Below are 12,880 nucleotides of genomic sequence, written 5' to 3'. Positions count from 1 at the left end.
ACTCCTTGGCGTCGCCCGTTGGCATTGCCTAGTGGATGGCACCAGGAGAAGTCCCTCCCTGTGAGAGCGAATTGGCCGCAGGGATGTGTGTGGCAGGATGCGATCCCGCAAGTAACTAGGTCCTGTGCCATGGAGCGCTTTAAAGATGGTAATCAAAACCTTGAAACGCACCCGAAAAACCACAGGCAGCCAGTGCAGCTCGCGCAGGAGAGGTGTTACATGGGAGTACCTAGTACTCCCCATGACAGCCCGCGCGGCTGCGTTCTGGACTAGCTGCAGTCTTCGGGCGCGTCCCAAGGGAAGCCCCATGTAGAGAGCATTGCAGTAGTCCAGGCGAGACGTCACCAGTGCATGAGTGACCATGCATAGGGCATCCCGGTCCAGTAGGGGGCGCAATTGGCGCACCAGGCGAACCTGGTGGAACGCCCCCCTTGCCACGGCTGCCACATGGTCGTCCATTGACAGCCGGGCATCTAGGAGGACGCCCAAATTGCGCGCCTGTTCCACAGGGGGCAATTGTTCGCCCCCTATGGCCAGTGATGGAGTCAGCTGGCTGAACCGAGGTGCCGGTAGCCACAGCCACTCAGTCTTGGAGGGGTTGAGTCTGAGTCTGTTGTCCCCCATCCAGACCCTGACGGCTTCCAAACACCGGGACATCACTTCGACAGCCTCGTTGGGGTGGTTTGGGGTTGAAATGTACAGCTGGGTATCATCAGCGTACAGATGATACTCAACCCCAAAACCACGGATGATCTCCCCCAGTGGCTTCACATATGCGTTGAACAGGAGAGGCGAGAGGACCGACCCCTGTGGCACCCCACAAGTGAGTGGCCTCAGGGTCGACCTCTGCCCCCGTCAACACACATTGCGTCCGGTCGGAGAGGTAGGAGCCGAACCACCGCAAAACAGTGCCTCCGACTCCCATCCCCTCCAGTCGGCGCAATAGGATACCATGGTCGATGGTATCAAAAGCCACTGAGAGGTCTAATAGGACCAGGATAGAGGAACAACCTCTATCTCTGGCCCTCCAGAGATCATCGACCAACGCGACCAAGGCTGTCTCCGTGCTGTGCCCGGGTCGGAAGCCGGACTGGCGTGGGTCTAGATATTCGGATTCGTCAAGGTGTCGCGGAAATTGCTGTGCCACCACATTCTCAACAACCTTCGCTAGAAAGGGAAGGTTGGAGACTGGACAGTATCCTACCTATCACCTGTTCTCAGAAGAATCATATGCAGATAAGGATTCTTTGTCAACGGCCAAGATGCCACTCAAACTATTTTCAGGTCTGGTCAAATATTTACCTTGCAGGATCATAGCTAAGATACACAGAACAGGGCATTGAGCATTTCATACACAATGTTTCAATAAAAATCAAAATAAAAAAAATGCTTAGTGGCTGGTAAACTGGAGTTTCCAAAAATCTGGACAAGCACTAGAGGACACTAAGAGTTTGTGGCTCTCATGCAATAGTCCTAAATTTGATTTAAGCCTCCTTCATAAGGGAGGCATAAGTACTAATTTAAGATTAAGGTTGTACCGCTCATTTTTTTCATCTCCTCAGAAACATCAGTTGTGCCTCATGATTGAGGCAATACACATTCCAACTGTCATCCACTGCTTGTCATTCCCTCTATGAAAATGTTTCTCAACCTTGGTAACTATAAGATGTGTACACCACAACTTCCCAGCCAGCATGATATAGGTTGCACTCCTACAAGTGAAGAAGTCATCACACATGGTATGATGAGAAAGGCCACATATAAGCACACCTGTGTCTATAGTCAGCCAAGTCTTCCAGGCTGTTCTGTAGGAAGAACAAGGCAGGCAGGAACTGAGGCAAGGCAGGTTGAAGCTAACACAACCTTTATTAACAGTATAACACGACAAAATGTAAGGCAAACCTCGACCCGGCAAACAGCAGCATTTGACAGCTGACAGCCCTTTTTATACTAGAGCTGTCAGACGCTGAACCAATAGAACGGCTGCATTCTCCCGCCAGCCGGCTGCTCGCGTCTCAACCAATCAGGGGCCGGCAATGATAGTCAATAGCGTCGTAGCCTCGAGGACTTAACACAGGCCCTTGGCAAAAGTGACAGTAAGGGAATCCAAATGTGTCCTCTATTCTCCAAGAGCCTGTGTGACTATTTATGAAACTGGAAAATTCCCCAAAGCAGCGTCTCATGGGCTGGGCAAGAGTGTGAGTGGGCATGGAGAAGATAGAATTGATCTTCATTTGCAGGTGTGGCTTACCAATGTATGTGTGCATTGCAATGCTCTAACCACTAGTTAGAATTCCCCTATTCATCATTGTGCATGCACTTTCACACAGGTATGTGCATAAACTCACAACCCACCCACCCCCACTTATAGAGATATAGAGATCCTTCACTGGCACTTATCTCATCGAATAAACACTCGCCTTCAAGAATATTCAAAAGCTAGAGATCTCAGAGGCTGACCAAGATGAAGCTTCGTATCAGGCAGCCCCATGATTTGAGTAGGGATGGCAGAAACACTTTGATGGGAGTAATCCATCTCCATCATTGTAATGACCATCCCCATTAATCGGCCATAAACTAATAAAGTAAGCACTTTCCCCTCTACACCCCCACCCCTCCAAACTTCATTAAGTCTTTAGTACATTAATATGTCTTACTTAGTGTCTGTTAAGGCTCTTTTTTTCTCCCTACCTGATGAAACCCCTCCCTTGAGACAACTGAAGCTTTGACAGCTCAGGCCTCAAGTTAGAAGCCATTTCTAGGCCTTGTTGTTACGGCAACACCACCCTTGCTACGTGCATATGGGGAGGAAGGCAGCAAAAAGAAGGGGAGAATAGTAAAAGAGCTGCTACGTTTCCAAATTAAATTTGCGATGCCAAGCATCAGATGGGCCCACAGCCAGAGATTAATTCGCCTGATCAAGTTATAAAGAGTGCTGAGGCTGGTAATCAATCTTGGAGCTGTCAGGGAGATAGGCAGTGGTATTAACCTGGCAGGACTTGCTGAAATGCAGGCCTCTTTAATTCTCTTCTCACTGACAAATTCTGCTCCCCCTCCTTCTCTTATCAAGTTGTGTTGATGGTGTCAAGGTGGGAAGGCTTTGATGAGCTGTTTTTTATATGCTCTGGCCAGTTCAGTGTTATCTGACTCCTCTTCCTCGGGGACAATTTTGTCCTGGAGACCAGATGCATGTCAAACTGTGGGGAGGGGGGATGCATCTTACTATTTATTCTCTGGCCCCTTGCCCAGCATATTGCCTATCGGTAGTCATTTCAAGTGAATGGGCCATGTCACCATTTAATTCTCAAATTCTGGGTGATGAAAGAATAGCCATCGAAGGATTCCTTTCTGCTGATCTAACTTAGGCTTATAGGTGGAACATGACACCTGATTTGATTTATAAATACCAAACAGGGAAGCCCAGGTTGATTAATCTGGTACAAATGTAAGATGGATCCAGAGACAGGGGTTTATTGCCAAGGCCTGGGAATGGATTTTTCTTGTGACACAAAGGTTAATGAGGAATTAGAAATAATTAATGAGTTGTATAATGCTGACTCAGGCAAAGGTGTTGAATTGGCAGGAGCTATGGGACTCAGCATCACTAGGAACTGCTGTCCATATATCTATTTATAGCTAAATTATAAATATATATTCTATAGATTGTAGATTCTCTGTACCATTCCCTATCATGCATCCTTCTCTGCTATTCCTACTCTTCTCCATACCATTTGCTTGTTATTCAGATTTCATATCGGGATTTTATTAGGGCAAAACACTTAATGTTATATAATTTTCTTCTGACTTCTTTTAGAAATATAATTAGAAGTACTGGAGATGGAGTTGGAGTAAGAATTCCAGCTCGTTCTCCTTCAGCCATTTTCTATTTCAAATATTGACCCAATTTGCTTTTCATGCTGCAAGTTACCCTCTAATACAGTGACAACCTGTGGCCCACTAATCATGTGATCTTCCCTATCCCTATTATTATTATTATTATTATTATTATTATTATTATTATTATTATCATCATCATCATCATCATCATCATCATTTGTTTGTTTATTTACTTTATTACTGCATTTGTAAGCCACACATTCCCAAAAGCTCTAGGCAGCCAGCAATGAAGATCAGCATAAAATAAAAAGCAACTCTCTCAAAAATAATAAATAAATCCACTGTTAATATAAACAAAATTGACACCAAAATAATAAATAGAAACTATTCAATTTCACGAGCCTGCCAAATTCTAACCTTTATTCCACAAATGCTTTTTTCTTGCATTAGACGGAACAATCAGGTTTTAACAGTTCTCCTAAAACCTAGGAGAGAAGATGCAGACTAGCTGTCCATAGAAAGAGAATTCCAAAGTATGGGAATGGTGACTAAAAATGCCCACTTATGGGGCCCCCATCAGATAACAATGTAGACAGGATCTGGAAGGAGTTGACCCTATTAAATATGATCAGGAAAATGAATGTGTGAGAAGATGATCTATCTGATAACCCAGTCCAGAATTATGTGGAGCCTTAAAGGATATATAACTATCACTTTGAATCATACCCAGAAGTCAACTGGCAACCAATCCTGCTCTCAAATCATCGGGGTTGCCTGAGTATATTTGGATGCATCCATTCCTGCTTGGTTCATCTATTTTACACTAACTAAATAGCTTTCAAGGACCTCTGTATGTAGCGGTGATTCAAGAGTGGAAAAGCTAAAGAAAAAAGCATGTTGTGAAAGAAGAGAAAGAATTACAAAACAATTAGTAAAGAAAATGTTTTGATCATTGCTTCTCTCTTTTCCCTTTCCAAATGTACAGAATGACCAACTAAGAAGAAAAGGTTAATGCAGTTACAAGACCATCTTTTGAGTGTCCTTTGCATTTCTGCTACAGTTACAATAGTTAAAGGGAAGATGGACAAGTGAATTGCAATGGCCCATTGGTTACTGAGAGCAATGTGGTTTTGTAGAGTAGGCAATTCCCAGAAACTTCACAGCAATTCACAGCTCTAAAACAGCAAATTGTAAATGAGGTGTGGATAATAAATGCGCCAATCCAGCATTCTATTACTGAAACATTTGTCCAGTTGGCATTTTTTATTAGGGCATAAAATAGCAGGGTAAAGGTCGGTAGTATTTTTGTTTTATTCCCCTTAAAACTTTCTTGTTTTTAAAACATAGCTTCACTCCCTTCCACCATGTATCTTTTTTCTTCAAAACCATAATAAACTTACAATATGATCTGGAAGTCATCCAAGGATCAAAAAAGTAGACTACAGATTATCTGTCTTCCTCCTACAGAAAAAAATGGATTCACAGTTTTTGGAATACCTTATCAGTTAAAAGCTTCAGAAAAACTCAGTGTAAGAGTGTAAGAGAACTCTGTGTATGAGATCAAAGGATAATTCCAGTATTCCGTTCCCATGGTAGCAATTAAATGTTCTGGGAAATCTACATACAGAAAATAATAAGCTTCACATTCAGGATACCCCACATCAATTCTGCATCCAATGTTGGAATATTCATATATAGATGTCATAGCCTTATCCTCCATCAGTATTTCTAATTCCATTTTAAGTTGATGTCTGTCAATTCATCTTATAATAGCAAAGTTTAATTAATGCTATATGAAAAGAAAATTCATTTTATCTATCTTGAATTTTGCATGATTCAATATATATTCAATATAAAAAAGAGCCCCCTCTCAATTTTTTGTACATATATGTATCTATAATTGTTTAGAGCTGTGTAATATCCTGCCACAACCACTCCTAATTTACATTTTTGAAAGCTAGAACTCAAAATATTTCCTCATTGGAGATATGTATGTATGTATGTATGTATGTATGTATGTATGTATGTATGTATCTTGATAATTTGGTTTCTTTTTAGTTCTTTTCTACTTAACAATATTATTTGTATGCTGACAACATTTGGGAAGTGCATTATGGTTTATAACACACAGAGAGCATGCAGAAAATATCTTTGTTCTTTAGCAGCTCTGTATGAATATGATAAAGAATGTTTATTGTATGTTTTTTGATTCCGAGAAAGCACATGATAGGCTTGAACTGTGGAACCTTTGTGCACTTATAGAACTCAAGGTGAGTTGTTACATGGGATTTAAAAATGTATGGAAGTAAAGTATATCTGACAATGTATGTTCAGTGAATAGTGAGCCAAAAGTATGACAAGGATATGTGATGTCCCTTTGATTGTTTAATAATATATGCCATAGAAGCGCTTGCAGTGATGTTCAACATGTGTTGTTTTGGGACATGAATCTATGTGTATTCTTGTAGATAGATATCAATCTCATTAGTAGATCAGACCAGACCAGTTGATTCTCTAATCAACACTTCAAAAAAAGAAGAAATTCCCATTATGGATATTGGCTCTAATAATAGAATCTGCTGCATCTTTCTTCCTTTTTATACTCCAGTAAATCAGGAAGGTGTTTTCTTGAGCCATTCTGAGCATTTCCTTGTTTCCCAGGATTTAAATTATATGTTAAATAATGTTTAATGTTAAATTATGTTTCAACCTTCATTGTCATGGTAATGGACCTTGAATTTTTCTGTCCTCCCTTACTGTCTACAACCTAGATTATTTGCAATGAGTATTGCAAGAGTATAGGATGCAGTGAAGAGTACGGATTTGAACATTAATTTATTACAGTTGAGTATGACGGGGAAAATAGAGTGAACAAATGCCAAGTTTACATAAATGGCAAATAGTTAGAGAAAGTAGATTAATTTGCTACAATATTTTCTAAAGATGAAAAATGGGTGAAGGGAATTAAGATATGAAAACATCCATGGAATTGTAGTGGATAGTATGTATTCAGCTGGCAAGAATGCTTGCAAAAATGGCTATATATAAGAGAATACTGCTAAATACTTTGCTATGTGAAAGAGTTGATTCTATAGGGAGAAACACAAAAGTAAGTGAATTCCCTGAGAATGAGTTACTTAAGAAGTCTTGTAAAATAAGAAGAGGCAGAGTAAAAATGAATAGGTGATGAATGAATGCAGACTGAATGCAGAAGTGAGTAATCAGCACCAAAGAAGTAGTACAGTATAGGTAGTGTTCATTCATACAGAGAGAAAAAGTGACAATGTGTGTGAAAAATAATATACAAAGCTAGACTAAAAAGATGAGATAAAGGAAATGATTGAGAAAATTTGGTTGAAAAAAATAGGTGGGATTCTTGGAAAAAGCAACATTGAGATGTTTAAATAGCAAGTCGGTATATAAACGAGCATATGGTCATAATGGAAGCAAATATGGTTTGGAAGAATAAAATAGAATGGAAATGCCTAAGTATACACTAAATTTAGTTAGATTTCCTTTCCTTTTCTTTTTCCTGCCTTCAATGTACTTTGCTTACTACTTATTCTTTTTCTGTGCTTGAACAACATTCATTACCCTAAAAAGGCATAGCCTGATAGCTGTATATACAATACGTAAGTGACGCGAACTCGGCAACATTCTGATAGTAGAGCAGGTTGGCTGGGGGATTCTGGGAGTTATAGTTTACAGTTCCCAGAAAGGACATAAACAACAAATTGTATAACACCTAACACTTCCTCTGGGAAGCATTCTATATTTGATTTAATAATAGCTGCTAAAAATGAACAATGAATGGTTAAGGGAACTAGGTATGTTTAACCTAATAAAGAGAAGGATTGCGGTGATGTGATAGCTGTCTTTTAGTACTTGAGAGGCAGGAGAAGAGAAGAAGAGATTTGCTTATTCTCTAAAGCACCTGAGGGTAGGAGAAAAAGTGATGGGAGGAAGCTCTCTTCTAAAGAGAAATCCATCCTGGAACTAAGGAGAAATTCCCTGACAGTGGGAACAATTAATCAGTGAAAAAGCTAGCTTCCCGTAGTTGTGGGTGTTCCACAGTTGTGGGTTGCTAACCGGTTTAATACCAGTTCGCTCATGTGCACGCTTGCACATGAATGCAATGCTTCTGCACACGCGCAGATGCGTCCGGCCAGATGTGTGGAGCCTCCTGCCACTGCCACTACCAGTTCAGCCAAACAGGACTGAACTGGGAGTCACCCACCTCTGGTACTCCATCACTGGAAGTTTTCAAGAAAAAAAATGGACATCCATTTGTCCAGAGATATAAGGTCTCCTGCCTTGGAAAGGGGGTTGGACTAGAAGACCTCAAAGGTCACTTCCAGTGATGGGTTTCAAATTTTTTTAGAACCTCTTCTGTAGGTGTGGCCTGCTTTGTGGGAGTGGCTTGCCAGCCATGTGACTGGGTGGGCGTGGCCAACTTGTAAAATGTGGTGAAACTCACTTAACAACGCTGTTGCTTAGCAACCAAAATGTTGGCTCAGAAACTCTGGTATTTGAAACACGCAAGTCTTAAAGCTGTCAAGTTACAAGACCCTTGCACCCCTAACCCTTTAGTGAAAAAAACCCAGGGGTATTCAAACTTGATAGCTTTAAGACTTGTGGACTTCAACTCCCAGAATTCTTCCTCTCGCTCTTCATCTTGATGATATGCGGATGGGCGAGGGGAGGGAGCTGGAACCGGTTCTAAACAGCACTGTTTAAAACAGCACTATAGAAGAGGTTAAAACTGGCAGGAACCCACCCCTGCTTCCAGCTCTATGATTCTATGTTTCTGTGTACATGATCAACCTCTAAAGAGGGGTCGAGTTACTGCATATCTCTGTCTAATCTTTAAACAATCACTAGAGGGAGCTTGAGAGCTTTAACTATTCAGGTATTTTCTTTTCTTAAGGGCAAAAGAAGACTGCATGCAAACACACAATGACACCAGATCTTAATCTGGAATGACCATATTAATTTGTAATCAGGTATTTGAGTCCTTAGAAGAACAACAGAGTTTTTATACTCTTTGATCATTCTGATGGATGATCAATGAGAGGGTAGTCAACAAATGAATGTGAGTATTTGTTTTTAAAAAATAAGGAAATTTACCTGTCTAATGCAAATGAATGTATATATTTTGCATCTCTGTCCTGGTCATATAATAATACATTTTAATCACTTCACAGAGGTACGTTTCAGCCAATTAATAAAAGAAAAGTTCGCTGCTTTCCCCATTCATCATTAAATTCCATTTTTTATTAATGATTGGATTCTTTGTAACTATTCTGTAACTTATCCAACACCTGTTTTTCCAAACTGCACTATATTGTACAGTAACTGTTTTCCAAAGCCAAGGGTTCTTGCTGTAAAAAAATTTGGGAATGAAGTGCCAATTGTGTAGTGCTTGGATATACTCCAGTATATTTTGGAGCTGCCAGCACATTTGCTGATTAATTTCTAGCCCTATTCTCCACTATAGATAGTTATCATTTATCTTCAAGATACTATCAAATGAGTATCTGCAACACCATTTTCTATGAATCTTCACACTTTTTAGTATCAGAGGATGCCTATTTTTGTTGTGTTAACCGTAAGATGAACAGTAAGAAGTAACAGTAAGATTATTTCATAGAAAGATGAAGCAATGATGAAAATTCTTACGATGTGGACTCTTAAGAATAGTGAATGGTATGAGAGAGACAATTGTTTCCAGATTAGTTCACATAACTGATAAAGTAGGCTTCTGTCAAAGCTCATTATGTTTTATATAAAATTTACATAAAACATATCAAACTTCTGGATACTAATGGTTGAATTGGATGATCATTATTGTAAACAATTTTCCACAATGGCATTAAAGTATTTTGCTATTGTTTTCATCGCAGTTACTTTTGAGCATAAATCGTCTTATCCTTTGCTGTTGCTTTTGGCTCTTTGTGACCCATGAACCTCTTTTTGTTTGGACTGTCTATCAGGAATGGCTTCTTTGAATTCTTGTAATCTCAATGTATTAATTTATTTATTTAAATTTCTTAGCCACCAAACCTCCGTGGGCTCGGTCATCAGCAATAGTACTGTATGTAAGCACCTTCTCTTTTGTCAGTCTCTTTTTGAAAAGTCTTACATTTTTCTTAGCTTAGCTTCCTTGTTACTGTAGATCTTCCAGTGACCAATTTGGTTATACTTCATCTGGAATTGAGTGTCTCTTCCTTTTATGATCTGAAGTATTGTCAATTTCTTCAGATTTCTCTCAATTCAAAGACATCGATTTGTATTCATTCAGCCTTTCTGATGATTCAGCCATAGGTTACAACTCGGAAAACTATGCCCTTGGCAAGGCATACATTTGTGATCAGAGGGCTCTCTCTGCACTTTAATGTTTAGATTTATCATGGTCTTTCTCCCAAGTAGCAGAAATATTTTAATGCCATATTTATAGTAATAACATACATGTCCTCTCGACCATATGATATTATTAAAAGTTTTTGCATAATTAAAAGATTAAAACAAAAACAAATCTATAAAAGTAGAAAACATAAAAGTGCTAGGAGGAGAAAAAAGAAAAAAAACTTTAAAGAAGCAGCTTCCAATCTTCTTTCCAACAGTTACAAATATTTTTTATGATTTCTCCCTCTTTAGAACTACATTATACTCCTATATTCTTCCTACATTCAATCTCTTTTAATCAGCAAACTCACAAATCACCTGTTCATTTTTATCCATTTTCTGGAAAATGTCCATAAAAGTTTTTCAATCTTTTATATTGCAAAAGTGTAATTAATTTTCCATCTTTGTGCATATTATATGTTGCAGTTATATGTCCTCTTGTCAATACTTACACTTTCCTTAGGATGGATTTTCTAGGCCAGTGGCACCTTCCCTCCCTGGTATCTTCTATTGAATGGAATAGACTGATTTCCTTAGAAATCAGTTACTGGTCAAAGTAGATAATGCTACACCAAATAAGTTACCCAATTTTAAGTTGTTGTTGTTGTTTTTTTACAAAAGAACAAATTTTAAAATGAAAACTTTAGGCAAATAAGAAACTCTATCTAAAATCCATTGTGGAATGTGTTCTATTTCTGTGGATCTTGCTGATTTATGCACATTAATCTATGCATTTAAAAAAGCCATCTTAAATTATTTTTCTGCATTCATTGAGATTACTTATGTTTTCCTATGAGAGATACTTATAATCTAGAATAATAGCTGACAATTATGTATGAACCCCAATATTTTAATGGGCATGCCTTTCTACTTCTCCTAGCTTTTAGAAATAGCGTAGGATTTTTGCATTTATAAAAAATGGAAAAACTGCCCCTTCAGTCCATTCAATTTGTGCTTTCAATAACATTTTTCCAATTCCTTTCTATTTAGCCATTTGTTTTTGAAGAATATAAAATCAGCCATTTGTTTCTAGCGTATACAAAATAATCTTAGTCTTCTCTCTGTTTAGCCACGCAGATATGACTCCTAAGTGACTCCTTATGATTTACCTGAATTTCAGGCATGCCAATTGCAGATATGAACTTGATTTATTCAGCCTTTATTAAATAAGTTTAACATTTCCCCAGAAGGTTCTAATGGCCCCTTTAGGTGTCAGTTCAGTTGCAGAGTGAATGGACCTTTGGTATATATGACTTACAAGTAATTTCTCTACTAAAGGAGGAAAAAATGCTCAGTAAACATAATTGTGGGAAGACGAGGGAAGAGCTACACTCCTAGGTCAGAGGTTAATGCTGATAGAACTACTAGTACAAGCAACTAAGAAAACAAGGATTTCAGCTTCTGATAAATGAAACCACTGGGGAGCTGATTGCAGCAAGGCAGAAGAAAGGGAGTCCTAGGGAGAGAGCAAGCACAACCTTCTGTCCAGCTTGAGTCATTCATTAGATGTGTGAATGAAAGCTGGGCCAGATCAAAGTTGTGGCAGTGGCAGTGAGTTACCAATAAACCAGGCAAAAGTTCTCGGCCTTTTAAAAAGCTGGATAACATGCAAGATTTCAACAGCTACCATCGTTATCCTACTTGTTCTAAATACTATCTAAACATCTGATTCTCTACCTACCCTACCATATAGACAAAGATTGAGCACTTGCTCTCAAGGGAATTATTGGTAAACATTCTATTGCTGCTGATGTGTTAAAGATAAAAGCAAAGGTATTTTTAATGTAGGGCTTTTTGGCTTTACTTATTCCAGTTTTTGTTTCAAAGCTGTTTTAAAACTGGCATGTTTTAATGCTGATTTTGGAGTTTAGCTAAGAATTGACTTAAAGTGGTTATTCCTTGTGAGCACCTTCAGAACAGACGCTTATCTGCCTCCTAAACTCTCCTCACAACAAGCCCAAGAAAGCCATCCCATTTTAATTGTTTGGAAAGATGATATCACCCCCTTTCAAATTAATATAGTAAGTTATCAGATTCATTCATTTAAAAAAGGAAAAAAAACTCTATTAATCAAATGTTGAAAATAAAAAGCAGTATGAAAAATAACTGACCAAAACCATGCAAATAATTTTTAAAACACAATTTGGGAATTTATATTCATATATTTGTAAACTTAAGGCTTTATAAGATTATTATAATATACATCTTGCTTCCTTCTCGAAGAGCTAATATCTGAAGATGTTTTTAGAAAATTATTCTGGTTTCACATCAGGGGCTCCTTGTCATACTGAAAAGCTGGGAAACCCCCATCCTCATTGAGTTTGGCTCATTGCCTTTCCTTCTTTGATTACATTTCCACTCAAAGGCAGACTTCTGAAATGCAGGGCAGCTTCCTGGTGCAGCTTTAAGGTCTACTCCTGTCTGGTAGACTTTCTTTGCCCTTTGATACAACAGGGCTAGAAAACATGGTGAAATTCAATGCAAAGATCTGAAAATAATTCTGTAACCTTTTTTCTTTTGTAAAAATTATGAAATTTAAAAAGTCTACATTACCAAAAAAAGAGGGGCTAAATTGGGATTACTCAGTACTCAGTAAAACGGGGGGGGGGGGTCCTAAATAAAGGTGATTAAAACAAAG

This window comes from Natrix helvetica (genome assembly GCF_964273705.1).
Source record: "Natrix helvetica genome assembly, chromosome: 5".
In the NCBI taxonomy this organism is placed as follows: domain Eukaryota; kingdom Metazoa; phylum Chordata; class Lepidosauria; order Squamata; family Natricidae; genus Natrix; species Natrix helvetica.
Note: the sequence above shows the minus strand (reverse complement) of the source record.